The following is a 23,183-nucleotide window of genomic DNA, read 5'->3' on the forward strand; positions in this document are numbered from 1 at the left end:
CAGTGACACAGTTAGGCACCACACAGGGAACACATTCAGGCCACAAACTATGAGCACTGGGGTCCTGGCTAGCAGGATCCCAGTGAGACATATAAAACACACTAATGAATAGGGTTTTCAATATGAGCACTGGGGCCCTGGCTAGCAGGGTCCCACTGAGACAGTAAAAACACCCTGACATATATTCACAAACAGGCCAAAAGTGAGGGTAACAAGGCTAGAAAGAGGCTACCTTCCTACACCTATTAATTATTCTAGTATTTGCGTTGTTATAATAAAGAACCTTTATTTTTGTAACACTGTGTGGTTCTTTCAAGTGTGATAGTACTGTGTGACTATAGTGGTATTGCATAAGCTTTGCATGTCTCCTAGATAAGTCTTGGCTGCTCATCCACAGCTACCGCTAGAGAGCTCTGGCTTCCTAGACACTGCCTACACATCACTGATAGGGGATACCTGGACCTGGTATAAGGTGATAACAACATAGGTGCTCACCACACATGAGGCTAGCTTCCTACACCCTTGTATTAATTTTTGGGAGGATGTCATGCATCCTTCTGCACAGTAAAATAGCAAAATTATTTCAAAATAGCCTAAAGTATACCCAAATGACTATTCAAGCAAACAGAGGGTGAACTGTCATATTACAAAAGAATACTGCAGACTTTACCAAATTATTTTTCAGGTACTGGTTCATGGCCCTTCCACTCTCTCGATAATTAACAAATAGATAGTATTTTTCTGTGAGAAAGGTGGCAGCCACAACACAGATATTTACAGCAGCTGCCTTAATAACTGAGGGCCTCATTAAGGGTCTGGCGGTCGGAATACCTGACTGCCAGACTTGCAGTGAGGAGACCGCCACAGTGCTGGCGGTCTCCCCACCAAACCCATTACGAGTTTTCCACTGGGCTGACCGGCAGAAACCAACATGCAGGGACATTGTGCTCAGCTCCACATAGAGCTGAGTCAAATGTCACTGCAGAGGGGGGCCGCCGAGCACCCTCAGAATGCGCCGCACGGTCAGACCACCATGTAAAGGCTGGTAGAAAGAGGAGTTGTAATCAGACAGGTGACGCTGACTTCAGCGCTGCCATGGCTGGTTACAATCCCAACTGCCGTCAAGCCGTTGGGGTCTGGGATCCTGAAGGATACGGCGGTCTGTTGGTGGATCCGCCTGCCAACCTTGTAATGTGGCAGTCAGATCGCTACAGCTGCAGCTGTTCGACCGCCACCGCAAGTCTATGATCAGGCCCTTAATCTGTCACAAAATACAGACTGGAAACAAAAAAGGAAGGTACAACAGATTTACTAATATTATCTTGTCAGTTTCATTGGGAGAAGACTTTATTAAAAAAATTGCAAATGGACTGCCAGTTAAAAGGTAAGCAGCTCTTCCATCTCTTGTGACTTTGCCCTTTTTTGTTCCACCCGATCTCCCTTACCAGTTACCTCTTAGCCAATATTTTCATGACATAGCTGGTATTTTTATCTCAAGACCTGTAAACAAATTGGGCAAGGCACCAAAATGCGTTATGTTTTTCTTCCTTGAAAAGAGCTTAAAACAACAGACATACTAACAAATCAGTTGAAAGGTATTCTAGTCATTTTCTTAAAGGTTTATCAAAGGAAACAATGGCAAAATAGTCTTGATGAAAAATAATAAAGAGGGGCCTACCTAGTGCCAGGATCAGTTCCTAGCTCTTGTGATATTGTCTTTAATAGACTTTCTTCACTTTACGCTCACACTAGTGCCCCCTAATCAGAGCAGCAAGTGTCAGTTGCTGTGTGACTAGACTGATAATCCAGTGTATATGGCAACTTGCCAGACACTCTTCACAAGGACATCAGTGGACAGTCACATTATATGTTCCAGGCACGACTGACATGGGTGAACAAGTACTGCTGCAGTCCAGCTCAAGTTAGACTGTCCTCGCAGCCCCAGGATGGTTCTCTCCCCAAGACTCTGGGCTGCCACAGTGGCTTGGGAGTTAGGACCACCTGAGTTCAACTTTCTCCCAGCAGATTAACCACATGGCTCCCAGATTTCAGACAGAGTAGCTGCCATAAAGGAGTGAAGCAGTCGAGTTCAAAAGGACAGAGCCTCAGCTGCCATCATAGGCTAGATAATATTGCTTACAAACTTTTCATCTGGCGTAGTACAGGTGATACAGCACTTTGCTTTGTGCAAATTCTGGTGCAAATTCAGGTTCTTTAAGCACTCTCCAAATAATCTTTAATATGACTGAGGCTAATATCAAAATTCAATACATTTCAATAAAATGAAGCACACTAGACGCCACAAGGAAGACAGCGAGTACTTAAGTTTGAAACCATAAAGGTTTATTAAAGGATTAGCAAAGTCCAACTCAAGTCATCAAATTAGTCATAATCAAAAATAAGTACATGAATGTGTTTGTCAATATATTCAAAGCAATTCAAAAGGTCATTAAACAAAGACACGAAAGATCTATTCCCCCATCAAGATAGAACCTTACTCTGCTGAGTCAGGGAAATGTTCTACTAAAAAGTCAGGAAAAGGGCATCTGCCAAAGAGTGGAGCAAAGAAGCTCTAGAAGTCAGAAAATAAAGGTTCTGCAATAAAGTCATTGGAAATCATCTGCTCCAAAGGCAAGTGAAAGGGCATCTGCCTTTCTGTCTACAATGTATTGGCATAATCACACAGTTCTAACAGTTGATAACCTTACACATGGTTCCCACATAACAATCTCATCAGAGTTAAGGTGCAAGTAGATAACTAAGGGCCAGATGTAGCAAAGGTTTTTACCCATTCTGTGTCTATGGGAAAAAGTGTTCGTACATATGACCCTAAATTCATTATTTTCTCAAGCTACTACACAATGAGGCTACTCTAATTGACCTTCGAACTTGCATTTATTAGCAACGTATTATGTTAAAATTGAGCCAAGCTGTGCTCTGCAGGTACATCAAAACAGCGTGTTAGGAGATTCTACAAGAATTGCGTAAAAGAAATTGAGAACAGAAAACCAAGGGCACATTGAGATAACATACGTGAGTCAACTTTGCTTACAATAAAAAGATGCGTTAGAAAAGCAAGATGGAAACCAGACGTTAGCCATTTTTAAAATGTGGCCTAAATTAGCTAAGGACAATCTAAATATGAAAAAATACACACTCAGTACATTTGCATGTTATATGTTAGTGACAACATGAATAGAAAACATTTCAATTTGATCGTCATCAGAGGCTGCGCATAGGAAGAATCGGTATGAGAGAGTATACAAATTAGTGGAAAAGAAAGAGCATGAAGTAAGTGTAATTTAAATCAATCATGTCGTTATTTGCAGTTATTATGATTGAGAAAAGTTTCTGATGTGTTTCTCAATGTGTTTTAAAGTGCCAAGAGCTACAGAGACAGCACACTCACATAGCAAGGAGGAATATGTCCTGGGGTCCAGTCTGGCTATTACCTGTATTAGCGCTTTTCTTTGTGCATATTTTGGGGCCCAAAAGTGCTACTGGATGAATTATAATTCACAACTGTGTAGTCAACAAAACAATACATTCTATAAATGTGAATCACAGTAGGCTCCACGTGAAAGATAGAGAATGATTATGTTTTTAAACCATAAAGGTGTATTAAAGGTTTACAACAGGCAAAAGTCAGATTAGTATAATTTAATGATCAGAAAATGTGCATGCTCAATTAATAAATAATTCAAATTGAGGTCAAAATCTTATATACCAGAGGATGAACTAGCATGGAGGCGCTTCAAAAAGAAAGACAAAAAGTCATTTCTCTCATTAAGAGAGTACTCAATGTCTCCTACTCTGTTCTGCTCTAAATGCATTGAAAACCAAAAACAATCTGTTCTATAATCTATTTTACACTAACTTAATTACACAATTTTAACATTCTACACATCTACATACAGTTCTTATAGGACTGTCCAATCAGGTTAAAGCAAGATGATACAATTATGTGCTCATTAGGTTCTCAGGACTCCCCACAATAGAGCTTCTCTCAGCGTCCTTCACACTTATACTACCTGTAACAGGATGGGATAAAGGGGCCAGCCAGTACGCTGCAGGTGTCTTTGTAAATACCCTACTTATTAGAACATTCCATGATTATCACAATTAAAAGAAAACATTTCTTCACATGGGAAGCAAAGCAAAACGACACTGTGTTTGATAATTAGGACTCCAGCTTCACCTACCAATAAAATGGTAGTGTGTCACAAAGCAAGATGGCAACCAACGTTAGCCATTTTAAAATGCAGGCCTACATTACCTATAGTCAATGTTAACATAAATTGACATGTTTCTCTATAATAACATTTGCATGCTTATGTGTTAATGTTGGTTAAGGCAAAATATTGAGTTTAAAAAGAATCATCACATGGACGGAGATAGTGCACACAGGCAGTACTCAGGAGCTGGGTGTGTGTGCTCCAAAAGCATACATGCCGAGATTTCAGAAGAGACGAGGAATTTTTGTTTAAAATATCTGGAGAACGTATCTTCCCCCATTAACTTTTGTTGAAGCAGAGGCAATTGCAAGGGGAGGCAGCCAAAATAAAACTATTTTTGGCTTCAAAATTCTTGATTCTTCTGTCTGAATCAAGTCTATTGCCATGTATGCAAAAGCCTCAATCAAAGCTGTCAGCTAACTAGTTAAGGTTATGCAGCCACAGATCTCTAAAGTCACTCCATTCAGTGTGTGAGTAGAACATCCAGTCTTGGTTTTTATTTGCATTCTGCTACCCGTAGTCCTTTTTTATGTCATTATAAACTCAGGATACCAGGTACAAGAGTGCATAGAAAAAATCCAGGATGAAGTCCTCACACTAGCAATTGGTAAACCTGACAGTTTTTCAGCAATCAACAGGTTTCATATCATTTTAGGGCTCAGTATCTTCCTGGTACTGTTTGATTCAATTGTATTACTTGAAAGTAACTGACTATGCTAGTGAGGGCAATGCTATGTAAAGCTACGGCTGTTTCTCTACTTTGGTCTATAATTAGATTTGTGATGAATTGTCACTCAAAGTGTCACACATAAGACATGTAAATGTCACGTGAAGGCACAATGCGAACATGGACATGTCATACATATGCAGATTGTGACTTTGCAGTTCTGTGAAAAGTGTTTACATTAAATATCATTTAGCATAGCTCCTTTTAGTATCTGAAAACATAAAGAAAAGGCTAATGTTTTTTTCTGAGAACACTAGGGCCCTCATTCTGACCCTGGCGGTCTTTGACCGCCAGGGCGGAGGACCGCGGGAGCACCGCCGACAAGCCGGCGGTGCTCCAATGGGGATTCCGACCGCGGCGGTAAAGCCGCGGTCGGACCGGCACCACTGGCGGGGTCCCGCCAGTGTACCGCGGCCCCATTGAATCCTCCGCGGCGGCGCAGCTTGCTGCACCGCCGCGGGGATTCTGACCCCCCCTACCGCCATCCAGATCCCGGCGGTCGGACCGCCGAGATCCGGATGGCGGTAGGGGGGGTCGCGGGGCCCCTGGGGGCCCCTGCAGTGCCCATGCCACTGGCATGGGCATTGCAGGGGCCCCCGTAAGAGGGCCCCTAAATGTATTTCACTGTCTGCTGCGCAGACAGTGAAATACGCGACGGGTGCAACTGCACCCGTCGCACAGCTTCCACTCCGCCGGCTCGATTCCGAGCCGGCTTCATCGTGGAAGCCTCTTTCCCGCTGGGCTGGCTGGCGGTCTGAAGGCGACCGCCCGCCAGCCCAGCGGGAAAGTCAGAATTACCGCCGCGGTCTTTCGACCGCGGAACGGTAACCTGACGGCGGGACTTTGGCGGGCGGCCTCCGCCGCCCGCCAAGGTCAGAATGAGGGCCTAGATGTCCTACTCACACTAACTCCCAGTCTGTGTGGTCTTGTCACATACATGTCATCATGTGAGAAGGAAAGTGAGAGATTTTGAAACAAATCAAGGAATGAATTTTCCCCAATGACTTCTATTAAAGCAGAGGCAATTTCAAGTAGGGGACAGCTAAAATAAAGCCTTTTTTGGCTTCAAAAGTCAGAAGTTTCCCGACTGAATCAGGTCTATTGCAAAAACAACAGATGATGGACAGAATGCAGAACAAATGAAACATTCATCCCCAGTCACAGATCTGGGTTTAATCCATCAGTTTGTTTTTGCCTGCCATGACTTTTCAGTTTAGACCCAGCCATATTGAAATCAGTCTTGAACCTGTTCTCCATGGTAACAGTTCAGCCCGAACTGCCAGGCCAGGTCCTCTCTGAACCAGAAACAAGCATCCTGGGACCGGTTTCAGGGTATCACCCCTCTTCAGCCAGGCTAGTTAGAATCTGGTGGCATAGCAAGCACAGGACCCACGTCTGGGCATACCCTTCCTACTTGAGACGACAAATGCAAAAACAACAGAAGATGGACGGAATGCAGAACAAATCAAACATTCACCCCCTGTAGGAGGCTGGCCTGGCTTGTGGTGGGTACCTTGTGGTACTTACACCCTGTGACAGGTCCAGTTATCCCTTATTAGTAGAATAGAGGTGTTTCTAGCAGCTTAGGCTGATAGAAGGTAGCTATGGCAAAGCAGCTTAGGCTGAACTATGAGACATGCAAAGCTCCTACTATACCACTTATATCATATAGCACAAAATCATAAGAAAACACAATACACAGAGTTACTAAAAATAAAGGTACTTTATTTTTATGACAATATGCCAAAAGTATCTCAGTGAGTACCCTCAGTTAGAATGTAACTAATATACACAAGTTATATGGACACAAACCCAAAACAGGTAAGTAAGAGTCAGAAAATAATGCAAACAGCGTAGAATTACAATAGGATGCAATAGGCGAACATAGGTCTATGGGCAACACAAACCATATACTCCAAAAGTGGAATGTGAATCACAAATGGACCCCAGACCTATGGGAGCCTGTAGAGGGTCGCTGGGGCTGTAAGAAAACAGTCAGGGTGTCCAGATGGTGCCCTCCATGCATAAGCCAGCCTCCACTGGTTCAGGGACCTCTTGTCCCTTCTCTGGCGTGAAACTGGACAAAGGAAAGGGGAGTGACCACTCCCCTGTCCATCACCACCCTAGGGGTGGTGCCCAGAGCTCCTCCAGTGTGTCCCAGACTTCAGCCATCTTGCTTTGCAAGGTATGGGGGCACTCTGGAGGACTCTGAGTGGCCAGTGACAGCAGGTGACGTCAGAGACCCATCCTGATAGGTCCGTGCTGAGAGCCCCCACTTCCTCTTCACACAGAGTTGAGGTCCTTAGGTCCTTCCTGGGTCCAGATAGCGCCTACTTGACGCAAAACATGACTTTGCCGGAACCAAGGCTTGTTGGAGAAATCCAGCACCAAAACTCGCCTGCATCCAACTTCACGATGTGGAACATCCTTTGCATCATGCAGGAACCCGCTGGCATCTTCCTAGGGTGAATTTCTGCAGTCTTTGTCCAACCGGGGACTCTTCTTTTGCACCCTCTTCTGGGTTTGCAGGGGCTCCTGTCCTTCCTGGAACTTCTTTCGACTTCTGGACTTGGTCTCCTTCCTTTGCAGGTCTTCAGGTCCAGGAATCCACCATTTGTTGTTTGCATACTTGGTTGGTTCTTGCAATAACTCTAATCATGACTTGTAGTGTGTCCTAAGGAAACTTGCAGTACTTTACCCCTGCTTTTCTGGGCTCTGGGGTGGGGTCATTTACTCACCTTTACTGTATTCTTATTCTCTCAGCGATTCTGCACACACTTGTCTAGGGGGGAATTCGTGATTTGCATTCCACTTTCTTAGTATATGGTTTGTGTTGTCCCTAGACCTATTTTCTCCCATTGCATTCTATAGCATTTCCTAATGTTTGCACTATCCTACATCTAGTTACTTACCTTATTTTGGTGTCTAGTGTACATATTGTGTATAATGCTTACCTCCAGAAGGAGTATTGCCTCTGAGGTATTTTTGGTACTGTGTCACCCAAATAAAATACCTTTATTTTTAATAACACTGAGTATTGTCTTTACTTGTGTATAAGTACTGTGTGACTATAAGTGGCATTGCAGGAGCTTTGCATATCTCCTAGTTCAGCCTAAGCTGTGTTGCTATAGCTACCTCTATCAGCCTAAGCTGCTAGAACACTACTACATTTCACTAATAAGGGATAACTGGACCTGGTGTAAGCCTCCTACAGAAAGCAAAGTAGAAATGTCAAAAATTACCAATTTTTACCAAAAATGTTTACGGTTCTTTTAAATTCCAGTGGGAATTGGAAAACAATCAATAACATTATGGTGCGCACTTACAAACTCAAGATTACCTGGATTATTCTGTTCACTGCGCCCTTAGTCTTCACCTCCCTTACTCTTTAAAAAGTACACTCCTAACTTACATTTTATAGGTGTCATGTGGTGTCCTATCTTCCTCTAAAGTGATTTCAGCAAGAGAAAAGATTGATGAAAAAAGAATGTGTCTCCCGAATGCTTAACTTTTAAATATGCCTATAAAGAAACACCATTGTGACATGGAAATACATGTATATCCAATAAACCTTCCTGCGTCTCGCAACGAAGATCGCACTATTATAAAAGTTTATTATTAAAGCTGTTAGAGTATGTGTTTTCTAAACACACTGGCAAAAGGAGCAGTAAAGTGGAGAGCACACTTCTTACCTGTGTTGCGTGTCATGATTATTAGGTGGTGCTTGCATATTGTTCTCTGCCAGGGTTCTCAGCTACAGGGCAGAGGGGGTTTACCTTGGAGCTCTAAATCACCAGCGAAAAACATTTAGTCACCCAAGATAAGACAGCACCATTTGTGGTCTAGAAGTCAGGGGTCAGACAGACTTACCTAATGTTGCGACAGGACAGAGGTGGAGAGACCATGGAGGGGATTCTCTAGTTCTCTTCAGTGCTTTCTTACTTCAGGAGTATCAGAGCAGCACTCCTAAGGATGGCAACATAGAGGCAGCACAGCACACCTGGGCGCCAAGAAGCAAAGGGAGGATATCTAGCCCAGTTTCTAGGGGAAAGGTGCTCTCCAGAGGGGCAAAGAGTCCGCCTGATTCATCCCAGATGTAACCAAAAGATCTTGACTTGTCATTTGCAAGTGGCGGATCAAGGAAGAAAGAGAGTTTTATTTGCTCACGTTAGCCTAGTACCAACTAACCAACTACCATGCATATGTGTGAAAATGTTTAATATTTGCGGGGATGTACATTTATTACTGATATGCGTTACACTAACTTGAGATGTGTGGCACTTTGCAGGCTGGAAGTGCTTTGTCTGGGAAAACGTCGCTCTTTATCTGCTTACAGCACCTTTTAACAGGTTGCATAGTAAAAAGGCCATGAGCTGTACATGAAGAAGTCTCACTGGTTTTACTTTACTGCATCATAGCTCATATATGCCAGATGGGAGGCTCACAATTTTTTAAGTCAAAAATGGCTTTGTTTCAGCAGTCTCCCACCTGAAATTGCCTCAGCTACAATGAAAATCTAAAAGTCTATGACTCTTTTTCCAAACTTTCCCTCCTTCTACTTTCAGAATGTTAGCATGTATGATAGCTGCCAAGTTTTCCAGCCTGACTATTTAATACAGTCCACTTTTCTTTTTAGAATTCTGTAACTGCTGAAGCAGGTGTTTTAATAAAAATATTAATGAGTATTCATGTATTCTGGGTAATGGATTTGTGTAGAAAATGTAATAATATAGAGAAAAATAATGCATGCATTTGAAAATGTGTCCACGTGAGTGGCAGCCAATGTTCATGAAGTGTACTTATTAGTAGTGGCTTATTAATATGAAATATGGAGCTTTTGTTTGATAAATGTAGTAATACATCATATTGAGGGGTATGCATTATGTATTAGCTATATTAGATGTAGGCCTTAACTTAGAGGAGGTCTTGGCCTAGTTGCATGGCCTCATGTCAAGCTGTATTTCTAAACCAATTAATAAAATGTTTGCTTAGAGAATTAAATTGTGATTTTCCATTGTCCTGTTTAAATGTGCTTGTAGCTAAAAGTCTTTTCTTATAAGAACCGCTTGCTAGAAGATGTTGTTCTTGCTAAATGTAACATTATGAATGTAATGTGTGTAAGACTGACTTTCTCAGGAGAACAATGGAGACACTGACTGGACTATAAGCTGCAAATAATATTGTTACCTGAAGAGCCAGATGATGAGGACATTACAAGGGAAGCCAATCAGCGACATGTGAACCGAGTACTAGTAGAAAGTATAGATTTGATGTTTTCGTTTTATTGGACAAAGTCTGAACATGCGATTCCTTGACCAATAGGGATTTGGAAAGTTGTTTTAGGAAATCTAACTTAGCCGGACTGCACTGATGGAAGTCAGCCATTTGCCCATTTTCTTTCTCGTCGAAAGGCCATTACTTTCTGAGCGCCTTGACAAGAGACGTGCTTAACTTTACTGCTTAAAGACTTTGCATTTTCTGAACTTTGATGCTGAATCCAGATGCCTTGCTGACCTAACTGATGTCCTGATGACGAAGACTATTTTAGCTTGCCGATCCATTTGAGGAGAGGTATATTATTACTGAAGTGTTTCTCAAGACTGCTTGCTTTTTCTTTCTAGGTACCAACCACACTATTTAATAAAGCCATAGTTAGATGTTTTCCAAATTTGTGTGCTTACTAAATTGTTTTGTATGAAGCCCAAGATGCTGATGCTAATCTGGTGTTAGTTGAGGAATCCTTATTAATGAAAGTCTGCTATAGGGAATAACATTTGATGTCTTTTCTTTGCTGAATCTAAATGTATGTGATATTGTGTGCACAATTGTTCTTGTTATTAATTTGCACTGTAGCTCTAGAGTGTGTAATGGGGCAAGCTTTGATTAGATCACATTTCTTTTGTCACTTTGGACTGCCAGTGATGTTTCTATGTGTTTATCATTTGATTTTGAGATTATTATACGTGACATTGGTATTGTTAATATAGGGAAATAAATATTCTAATTTTTACGAAAAGGTGTTTTTATTAATGACTGACAGGTCATGGTGTGTGACAATTACTGACCCCAATCGATTACTAGTGCTGTTGATTGTCATTGATTATTATTGTTATTGATAGATTATTGACTATTGATCTGCCTGTACTGGATCTATGGTGGGAACATCTTAAATGCGAGTCAAAAGGTTCATTGACCTATTCGCGTCCCCTTGTAAGTTTACTTATTGAGGTCAGATGCGCTAACAGACGTGGTAGCAGATTGATGCTTAGCCTCCTTAAGAGCCCATTGTAGAACCCTGGTACATGGTACTGAGAAATAACAGGTGTTCCCAGAGATGGTAGTAGCTTGATGATATTAACTTTTGAGAGTTCATTATTACTGAGATTTGGATTTATTTTTCAATGATACAAATTGGAGAGAAAATGTTTCCCTAAGTCCTGAAAAGACTTTCCCAGAATCTTGGAGCCTGCCAATGGTTGTTTGAGGATGTTCTCGGCATTCTAGTGATAGGTGAATGAAGTAGGTTTTGCACTTGCACAGCTTATGCAAATCGCAGGTGAATTGTGATGTGTGTGAGGGTTTAGGAAGTTTGCGTACTCCAAATGAAGTTGTAAAAGGAGTGTGCGTACTCCGCAGTGTGACAGTAGGGAAGTCGTCCAACTTCACATATGTGTGGCGCTTTGTGCTAAAAAGTTGTCCATGTGGTTGTTGATGTACGGAACCTGCGTGGCCTAAGACTCCGGGTATATTGAAAAGTGTATGAGACACTTGGTTTTATGTTGTAATTTGCCTGGTTTAATAGGTCGATTAGGCACGGTTGAAAAGTCAGAGTGTGAGTCAAAGTGAGTGAAAGAAAATTTCGACTGAGATCTGGTGAGTCCTATGTGCACCAGGACAGACCCACCGATCAGTTGAGAGTAAAATTTGCAGGTCGAATTTTGCTTGTGAATCAGCGAAGCTGAGAAAGAAGGAGTAGCTGTAAGTGCGGAAAGAGCCATCAGTGAAAAAATCTGTAAAGTTTCTGAAGCGATTGTGTTATTTTGGCTTTAGTGCTTGCATTTTTTGCATTAGTTTTGTGTGAATCAGAGTTTGGGAGGACAAGCCGCAAGACTTTGTCAGCCGCAGTACAGGTGAGAGTGATGTCATTGGAGCCGCGCTGGGATAGGTCGGTTAATGAGAAGGGTCGCACACGGATTGGCAGACATCCGTGAAGTGCAGTTGGTTAAGAAGGAGGGTGAAGAGAGTTCTGGGATTAAAAGTCACTTCCTGATTGGATTTTGAATAACAAAAAGGTAAAAAAGATGACATTTTATCAAGGCTTTAAAGAGAGCTTTGAGGGGAGATACGTACATTACAACAAGTATAGGCGAGGCTACACCGCCAAACGGTACCCCAGCTTACATTGTAATGGAAGAGAAGGGTGTCGCACCATGTCTTTGGCTAAAGTAATGGTGCAAAGCAACAGAGAAAGATGGAAACTTAGCATTTCCTACAAATGGAATGTTCAACTTGAGGGTTTTAGAGCATTTAAGGATGGTGCTATATGAATCAAAGCCCCTTCCGAAACCAGCACAATTCGAGGCATTATCCATCTGGGAACTAGTAGCCAGACATCAACAACAACAGAAATTCAAGAGAAGAATGAGAAAGGCAGAAAATACATTAACAGAGGCTAGATGGGACAGTGTTTAGAGCACTTGTAGGAATGTGACTTTGCACGTAATTAAGTTGTTTCCAGTGATTACGCAGGAGAATGAGAAGGATGGAAGGAAAGCTACTAGAAAGACTAACGGAAGCCCATCGGAAAGTAGGGAGGCTAGAAGGTCTTCAACAGTGGAGGAAGAATCAGATGATGAATTTATTTTACAGTTATTGAGAAATCGTCCACCGCCATATGCAGCACATGAGAGTGGTCCAAGCACCAGTACTGATCCTTCAGCTCTGACACAGGTTTATGGGACAGGGAGTCCAGTGCAGGTTAACACTAGCCTGACACAGAGTACGATACAAGGTAGCCTTAATGCGCCTACAACTCCTGTAGTACAAAATCAGGTGCAACCACCACAAGTCCAGAGAATTTACCCTGATGTACCCATTATGGAAATGGCTATAAACTTAATGGTGCCTACCGAAGAGGTTTTCCAGAGACCGATTTTGGTTCAGACAGAACCAGCTCCACTTTTACTGCCCTAGGTGTAGCAACAAGTTATGCCGAGATTCACTCCGGTAACAGGGACACAGTCAGATATGTCTTCAATGATGAATCAGAATTTGGGAGTTACTCTACCACAGAACCAGACTGTACCAGGTTGGCCAATCGACTACACCAGACTGCCCATTTTGAGTGATACGTAAATTGCTTTTATTACTCTTTATACAAGTTCAATGGGGTTGTGGGAGGTTGACTTGTAGGTAACTATTGGTGACTCTCTTCGTTCTTCTGTCCAATTATCTTGTCTTCTTCTTTCTTCCTCTTCCAGAGGCCTCGCGGGAAGCGTGTGGGGATAGAAGAAGAAATAGGTGTGATAAGTGTTTGTTTTACCCTTCTTTTATTTCTTTCCTCTCTACTACTCCTCTCCACTCTGGTCTTTAACACATTGATTTCTCTATTTGTTAGCTTCCTCCACTCTCTGTCCTTTCAGCCTTTATGGTTATGCCTGTGGTCACTTAGTTTTCCCTTTATTATCCCTCTAACCTGGGTCTGGCAGGCTTCTTTCTTTTCTTTTCTATTTTCTCCCTCGTATTCGTCTTATTTCCTCTCCTTTTCTTGGTCTGCTCTATATGTGGTATACACATCTCGCTACTGTTCTTTCCTTCCTTCCTCTTAGGTTGGGTCCTTGTCTTTTCTCTTCCCTCTCTTATTATTTCCTAAGCTCAGCTCCTTGTGTTTCTATGTGCACCTCGTTCCCGTGCTACTGTTTCTTTGATTCCTCACGCCCCTTTCCCCTTTTGTTGTGCAGTACCCGTGATTTTTCTTTCCCCCTTTTGTGCAGTAACCGTGCTTTTCCTTCCCCATTTTCTCCCCCCTCTTCCCGCTCCTTCCTCCCCGTCCCGAGTTCCCGTACCTGGCTTGGCCACGCTTCTCCGGAAGCATGGGGGGCTCATTCGTATGCTCCCCGGGGCCAGCGATCCTCTTCACGATGTCGGGTCCACACGAATCCTGACTCCGGCTCCTCTCCAGGCTGTCGAAGACCAGTCCTGGCGTCCTCCAGATCATCCTCGTTCCTCGTCCTCCACTGTTCGTTTCTCGATTCCCTCTCCGTCTCCTTCGTTATCCACCACGGAATCCTTCCTTCCCTCCTCTGAGTGGGTGGTCCCACTCCTTTAACTGCCTCTGAGTCGCGCGGGTCTGGCAGGGAGCCAATCGAGAGAGCAGCTCCTTGGAATGTTTCCGGGCTGTTCAAGGCAGCGACAGCACAAGTCCTCCTGGTGTGCGTCAGGTGGTGACGCTCGGGAACAGGATGGCGTGAGAGAAAATCAGCGTTCACCATGAGACGGCCCGGAGAGTGGTCCACCTGGAAGGAAAAAGGTTGTAAAGAGAGAAACCATCTTAGCACCCGAGAGTTGGTATCCTTATTGCGGGCGAGCCAGGTGAGGGGTGCATGATCCGTCAGGAGGGTGAAGGTACGTCCACTGAGATAATAACGTAAGGACTCAATGGCCCATTTAATGGCCAGACATTCCTTTTCAATGGTGGGATAGTGTTGTTCCCTTGGAAGTAACTTTCTACTGATGTACAAAATGGGGTGGATCGAACCGTCCGGTTGTGGTTGGGACAACACAGCCCCCAGCCCTACGTCCGATGCATCGGTTTGTAAATAGAAGGGTCTATTGAAGTCAGGACAGCACAACACCGGGTCTGTAGACAAGGCATTCCTGAGATATATGAAACTGTGCAGACTGGCCTCTGGCAATGAGGAAAAGGTCTTAGGAGTATTATTTTTCAATAAGTTAGTTAGTGGTTCGGCTATGGTTGAGAATCGGGGTATAAACCTCCTATAGTACCCTACTAGTCCCAGGAAGGCACATATTTCTTTTTTTGATGTTGGTACCGGGATCTGTTGAATGGCTTCTACCTTTTCTACTTGGGGACGGACCTGTCCTTGACCTAAGACGTAGCCTAAATATCTAATGGTGGTAAATCCCAGTCTACATTTCTCTGGGTTAGCAGTCAACCGGGCTTCTCTTAATGCCTGTAGGACCGCTGTTAGATGTTTGAGGTGTTCAGACCATGTTGTGCTAAATATCACAATGTCATCTAGATATGCTGCCGCATACGTTTGGTGGGGACGTAAGACTGTGTCCATTAATCTCTGAAATGTGGCGGGAGCCCCACGTAACCCAAAAGGTAAGACAGTAAACTGATATAACCCAGAGGGAGCCACAAATGTGTTTTTTTCTTTGTCTCCTGTTTTCAAAGGGATCTGCCTATATCCCTTTGTCAGGTCCAGAGTGGACATGTACTTGGCCTGGCCTAATTTCTCCAACAACTCATCTATACGAGGCATGGGATATGCGTCAAAACACGTGAGTTCGTTAACCCTCCGGTAATCCACACAAAACCGAGTGGTCCCATCTGGTTTGGGTACTAATACCACAGGGGAACACCCGGGACTGCTGGATGGCTCGATAATTCCTGACTGTAACATATGTTGAACTTATTGCTCGATTAGGATTTTCTTGGCCTCGGGGACTCGATATGGTCTTTGTCGTGCTATTGCCTCATTCTTGGTACGGATGCTGTGTTCTGCTAATTGGGTATGGCCGGGCCGTCGGGAGAAAACATCCATATAGGATTGTACTGTCTGCGTGAGTGATGTTTTCTGTACCTCTGAAAGGGATGCATTGAATTGGGGACTGCTTTCCTCTTGGTCTGTGGAAAAGAGAAAAGAAGGTATGGTCAGTGGTGATATGGTGGACCATTTTTATGTTTTCAGATTCATGCCATTTTTTTAACAGATTGATGTGGTAGATCTGTTCTCTATTGTGTCTATGTGGAAGTGCCAGTTTATATGTTGTGGGGTTGATCTGCTCCAATACTTCGTAGGGTCCTTGCCACCGGGCTAACAATTTATTCTCACTACTGGGGAGTAGGACTAATACTTTGTCCCCTACGTTAAAAGTGCGAAGCACACTTCTGGTGTCGTATCCCTTTTTCTGTTTGTCTCACGGAGACTGGTATGGGCCTTTTCCCAGACCGAGTGTAAATTATCCCTCAATTCTTTAGTATAGGTCAGTAGGTCTTTTGCTTCCTCATCTGTCTCTTCCCACTGTTCGGCTAACATTTCGAGTAGAGTGCGGGGTGGTCGGCCAAATAACAGTTCGAAGGGACTGTGCCCAAGGGATGTTTGAGTATGGGTACATATTGCATATAGAACAAGGGGTAGTTTCTTTTCCCAATCCCTTCTGTCTTCAGCTATGCTCTTCCGGAGTAAAGATTTAATGGTCTTGTTGTAGCGTTCTACGAGACCGTCAGTTTGGGGGTGATATACTGAGGTTAGGATTTGTTTTATTCCCAAGGTTTTACTGACTTCTGTCATCAGTCGCGACATGAATGGGGTGCCCTGATCAGTTAAAATTTCTTTAGGGAAACCGACCCGTGAGAAAAACTCAATCATTGCTTGGGCTACTACTTTTGTGTGCATGCTGGGGAGGGGTATAGCCTCGGGATACCGAGTGGCATAATCCACCAATACTAGAATGTACTGCCTTCCTCTACTGGAGGGAGTGAGGGGACCGATAAGGTCCATTTCCACCCGGGTGAATGGGGTTTCTATAACTGGGAGGGGTTGTAATGGGGCAGGAGGTTGTGTGACAGGGTTATATAGTTGGCACTTCTGACAATTCAGACAATATCTACGTATATCCCCGTAGATTCCGGGCCAACAGAATTTTCGGAGGATTGCCTCCTCGGTTTTTTCTCATCCGAGATGTCCCTCCCCTTGATCCCCATGTGCTAACTGCAAAACTTGTTGTCGGTAGCTACCAGGGACTATTAATTGTCTTTGTCTGTCATCACTAGACTGGGGAAGTCTATACAACAGGTGGTTATGGATGTGGAATGTCGGTCCCACCCTGGGTTCCTCGTTACTCAGTGCCCTCTCCCATGCATTCTTTAAAGAGGGATCATCCCTCTGGCTCTGTCTAAAGTCTCCGGCTCCCGTATATACCTTGCCTATGGCTCCTGTGGTTGCTTTGTTGCTCTCATAGGCTTTTTCCCAGTATTGTTGTCTCTGGATCCGTTTCTGTTTTTTACTTAAGTGATCCTTGGGTGGCTGGTTTTCAGCTACCTCCGGGTCGTATGGTACTTCTTCCCATCATTTTTGTGACATATGTTCCTCCCCTGCTTTACTCAACAATTTAGTAAAGGCAGTATAATCCATCCCAATGATAATGTCCTCTTCAAGGTGTGGTAACACCCCCACCCTGAGACTTTCCTCTTCACCCCTCCACTGAAACTTAATTGTAGCCATCGAATAATAGGCTTGGTCCCCATGGACACAGGCGATTAAGACATGGGTCTGGGGTATGTCTTGTCTGGGCTCCACCAGGTCTTTACGTATGACGCTCTGACTGCAACCTGAGTCTACCAATGCTATCCTCTCTTTTCCATTGAGTTGGATTGGGAGGGTATATGTAGGTTTTGTTTCTCCTACCCAGAACACACTCCCTTTGGTGACCCCGATTTCCATTGGTTCTTCCATATCGTTTTGCTTGTGTGGGCAATATCGCGCGATGTGACCCCATTCCGAACATTGATAACATTGAGGTCCGGTTGCAGGAAGTGGGGTTTGGAGCGGATGTGGTACACGCCCTCGTTCAGGATCATGGGAACCCAGAGGTCGTGGGTTTAGTCCTTTTCCTATATTAGGACGCACGGGGGGACCGGGTGCCGACTGGGGTTGGCCTTAAAGTCGGGGCTCCTATGGAAGGCGCAAGCTACTTCGATAGCCGTTTCATTGCTTAAGCCGGGGTGTTGGCGAACCCAATTCCGGGTGGAAGTGGTTAAGGCATCCAAAAACTGCTCTAATACTATGAGGTCAAACATCTCCTCCCAAGACCTTTCCGTAGGATGCAACCATCGGCCAGCAGCATGTTGGACCCTATAATAAAGTGTACGGGGGCTTTCCAGAAGGAGCCACTTCATGTGTCGGAACCGTGACTGATAACTCTCGCTGTCCAGTCCTACCCTTTCTAATATGGTCTTTTTGATATCTTTATAAGGAAGAGTACCGGTAGGATTTATGGCATGGTATGCTGCTTGTAACTGTCCTGTTAATAGTGGCGCAATGTATTGACCCCATTTGTCTTCGGGCCAACTGGCAGAACTAGCTACCCTCTTGAAATTCAGAAAGAAGGAGTCCGGATCGACTTGGTCCTGAAACATTTGTAGCACACTACTCGGTACATTAGGGTGTACCTTTGTATGAGCGATGGTCTCTGTTAGTTTACTTAGTGCAGTCTCATGAACATGTTGGTTGTTCGCCATGATTGTGGCCTGACTTTTAAGGGCGGTTTGTAAGGCCTCACGCTCCTCTTTAGCGTCCTTCATCTGCTGCTCCCACATCAACTGGAGATGAAGTTGTCCCTCCGCCAGCTGGGCTATAACATCCGCCATGGTGGGCTTCTCCTCCATTTGTGGTTGAGAGGGGTCGTCCTATATCCCACTTCTGACACCACTTTGTACCAGGTTGGCCGATCGACTACACCAGACTGCCCGTTTTGAGTGATAAGTAAATTGCTTTTATTACTCTTTATACAAGTTCAATGGGGTTGTGGGAGGTTGACTTGTAGGTAAGTATTGGTGACTCTCTTCGTTCTTCTGCCCAATAATCTTGTCTTCTTCTTTCTTCCTCTTCCAGAGGCCTTGCGGGAAGCGTGTGGGGATAGAAGAAGAAATAGGTGTGGTAAGTGTTTGTTTTACCCTTCTTTTATTTCTTTCCTCTCTACTACTCCTCTCCACTCTGGTCTTTAACACGTGGATTTCTCTGTTTGTGAGCTTCCTCCACTCTCTGTCCTTTCAGCCTTTTTGGTTATGACTGTGGTCACTTAGTTTTCCCTTTATTATCCCTCTTTCCTGGGTCTGGCAGGCTTCTTTCTTTTCTTTTCTATTTTCTCCCTCGTATTCGTCTTATTTCCTCTCCTTATCTTGGTCTGCTCTATACGTGGTATACACGTCTCGCTACTGTTCTTTCCTTCCTTCCTCTTAGGTTGGTTCCTTGTCTTTTCTCTTCCCTCTCTTATTATTTCCTAAGCTCAGCTCCTTGTGTTTCTATGTGTGCCTCGTTCCCGTGCTACTGTTTCTTTGATTCCTCATGCCCCTTCCCCCTTTTGTTGGGCAGTAGCCGTGATTTTTCCTTACCCCTTTTGTGCAGTACCTGTGCTTTTCCTTCCCCCTTTTCTCCTCCTTCTTCCCGCTCCTTCCTCCCCGTCCCGAGTTCCCGTACCTGGCTTGGCCATGCTTGTCCGGAAGCATGGCAGGCTCATTCGTATGCTCCCCGGGGCCAGCGATCCTCTTCACGATGTCGGGTCCATACGAATCCTGACTCCGGCTCCTCTCCAGGCTGTCGAAGACCAGTCCTGGCGTCCTCCGGATCGTCCTCGTTCCTCGGCCTCCGCTGTTCATTTGTCGATTCCCTCTCCGTCTCCTTCGTTCTCCACCACGGAATCCTTCCTTCTCTCCTCTGAGTGGGTGGTCCCACTCCTTTAACTGCCTCCGAGTCGCGCGGGTCTGGCAGGGAGCCAATCGAGAGAGCAGCTCCTTTGAATGTTTCCGGGCTGTTCAAGGCAGCAACAGCACAAGTCCTCCTGGTGTGCGGGTCGGCCCGGTCCGACCCGTCACACAGACCAACCCCAGATGCTAAATCTCTACCTATTACTGTTGGCCCGGCCGTACCCTTATTTGCACAGAAGAAACCCACTGTATGTGAACAGGGCGTTGGGACACAGAATGTAATGGGGGAGGACATAACAAAAACACTCAAGTATTTTCTCTTGGGGGACAGACTTTTGACAGATCGAGATTATTGCGGGTCCTTAGTCTATTTGGAGTATTTCAGATACTATGATAGGGTCAAACATTAGCCAGAGCTTGAAATTGCTGACACCGCAGAACCCAAATGCAGTTGCACAGCAGGTGACACCTGCCCAAGCTAGCAACATCTCGTTGCAAGGTTTGAATGCTCAGTAGTTGACTGAATGGTTAGACAAGCTGAACACCCCCAAACAGTGCTCCTAAGGCAGAGGAGTATTTGAATTATGCTAGGCTAAGCATGAAAGCGGATGAACTCATTGAGGGAACTATGGGTGTGAACAGGTTAGAATCCTACACGTAAGCAAAGCTTAGATATTTGTCCCCAAAGATTACAAGGGAAGTGAGCAATGTGCATCAGAAGCTAGCAGACCTGGCAGATATGTACAGCATAGAAATAGAGAAAACAAAGTATTTGAAAAGGAGTTACAGATTAGATTTTGAGACTAAAGATTTTGAGCACATGAGATCTGCCGGAATGAAGGCACACCTTAGGGAATTACTTCAAAGTACCCAGACCTGGGGAGCATTAGACAAATGGGAAGGCAGCTGGGTAAAGAAAAGAGACAAAAGGAAAAGGGATTGCGTGGAGCTGAATGCAAATGTGCAGCAAGGACAAGATCCAGTGAAGATTTTACGAATGACAGAGATTCCAGGAGGGAATTTTGTTCATGTCCATTTGAGCAGAAGTGATATTCTATCATTTACAAATGATTATCCAAAATTGAGAGAATGGTACCAGCGGACTCATAGGTTTGTAAAACTTGCAAAGTGCCTGTGGGAGGACTTGAACACCTTATTAGATATAGTGGTCCCACCTGATCTGTGGAGAGAGTGTAAGAGGAGTGTAGATTGGCCAACAAGAGAACCAGAGAGAGATAAAAATTACAGGTGCACCGTCTCCTGAGATAATGAAATATTCCTAAAAGGTGATTGAATTTTTGAAAACGAGAATTTCGCCGAAGAACATTGATTGGTAGAGAATGGACAGGACAGCTCAGGAAGCAAAGGAGTCGGTACATGCATATTATGAGAGGTTGTTACAGGCAATCAAGCATTACAGTGGTTCAGAGACAATTGAGACGAAGGACATGATTCATTTTGGGTTCAGATTTGTGAAAGGATTGAGACCTGAAATTAGCCAGATGATTAAGAATCATTTGATTTGCTGGCAAGTAAAGCCAATTGATGAGGTGTTGCAGTATGCAAAGTACTGTAGTGAAGAAATTGAGTTGAAACAGAAAAAGCTGAAAGAAAAGGCAATGGTGATGCAGAGTAAAGCTGCTCAGACAGGCATGCAATGGAATTTTCCACAACAGCTACTACAGCAGCAGCAGGGAAACATGGTGTTTCAGCCCCAGATGAGAGGCAGAGGTTGCGGAGGTAATATGAATCGTGGACCTGACTGATGTGCAGGGGTGAAGAAATTATTGCCTTGTCACGTTTGTGGATCCCTCGGGCATTGGAAACGGGAATGTCTGATGTTGGTGCAGGAAGGTGTTGTTCAGCAGACTAATGACATTAATTCATTCCAGAACATAAGAGGACCGAGAATGAGAGGTCCTAATCCAAATTTTCTAAATAATGTGACTTAAGTGCAGACTTTTCAACCAATGCAGCAGGTGCAAATGCCACGTGTACAAACAATACAGTTGCAGCCAATGCCGCAGCAGGTTCCCATGGCACCTAAACAGCAAATTCAAATACCTCAAGCCCTAATGCCACAGCAGCAAATGATGCTTTCTCAACAGGTCACAGGTCAGAAGCTTAACCAAACCAATAATCCAGTACACCAATTCCCGTTACACAGTGAGAATGGAATTTACGATGACTGGATGAGGAAAAGTTCACATGAGAAGCCATGTGTGCTTGCAACCTCCTTGGAAGTAGATCAGAGAGGTCCATATGAGAAGGGAAAAGTCATGGGTCACAGAGTTTCTTTCTTGGTCGACACTGGAGCTACACGCTCTACAGTAAGATCAGTTGAGGTTCCAAATTTGCCCCTTTCAGGTAAAACAGATCAGATTGTAGGAGTAGCAAATCAATATTCGACTAACCCGATTACAGAACCAGTTCAGGTTACAATTGGCAACTTCCAGGGACTGCACAAATTCATAATCTGTGATTCAACTCCAGTATCCCTACGGGGAAAAGACTTGCTGTGTAAAACAAGATGCTCTATTACTTGTTCAAATGACAGAATTGAGATTCAGATGAATAGCAATGATGAAGATGACCAGGCCCCAGAGACAGAATGTGAGACAACAAATGAGGAATGCCCTCTGTTTTAATTTTTTCCAGTGTTCACAGTGAAGGAGCTTCATCCTGATTTGCAGGGAACGGTTAACAAGAAGGTGTGGGATTTGATAGGAAAAGGATGGGTCTGATAAAGGGAGTTGAGCCGGTTAAAGTTATTGTAAAACGGAATGCTATTTTTCCTCAAATTCCTCCGTACCACTTGCCACAAGATGTCCTTATGAAGGTCGCCCAAATAATTGCAGACTTTGTGAAACAAGGGGGTTTGAAGGAACTATTGAGCAGCCCATGTAATTCACCTATAATGGGTTTGAAAAAGCTCTTTGGGAAAGTTCGAAATGTCCAGGATTTGAGAAAAGTAAATGACATTGTGGTCAAGTGTTGTCCCGTGGTGCCAAATCCAGCTCTGGTAATGTTTCAGATTCCATGTGATGCTGAGTGGTTCACTGTCATTAACTTGTCACAAGCCTTCTTTTCTGTGCCCCTGTATGAGGACAACCAATTTCTCTTTTGTTTCAAATATTTGGACCACGTTTTCTATTGGTGTCGAATTCCTCAAGGGTTTTCAGAGTAACCTTCCATATTCGATCAGATCTTGAAAAAGAATTTAGAGTCTTTGGAATTGCCTTTCCAATCGACCTTGGTACAGTACATTGATGACTTGTTGATTGCGTCCAAAACAAGGGACAAATGCAGGTATGACACGATTGCTTTGCTGAACCATTTGGGAAAGAATGGTCATAAAGTGTCCCCACTTAAATTGCAATACTGGCAGAAAGAAGTGAAATACTTGGGTCACCAGATTGAGAGGGGATTGAGAAAGATATCCAGAGAAAGGGTTACAATCATATTGCAGATGAATCAACCAAACACACTGAGAGATGTCAGGATATTTCTAGGGATGGTAGGCTACTGCCGCCAATGGATTCCCAAT

The sequence above is a fragment of the Pleurodeles waltl genome, chromosome 7 (assembly GCF_031143425.1).
Source record: "Pleurodeles waltl isolate 20211129_DDA chromosome 7, aPleWal1.hap1.20221129, whole genome shotgun sequence".
Taxonomy (NCBI): domain Eukaryota; kingdom Metazoa; phylum Chordata; class Amphibia; order Caudata; family Salamandridae; genus Pleurodeles; species Pleurodeles waltl.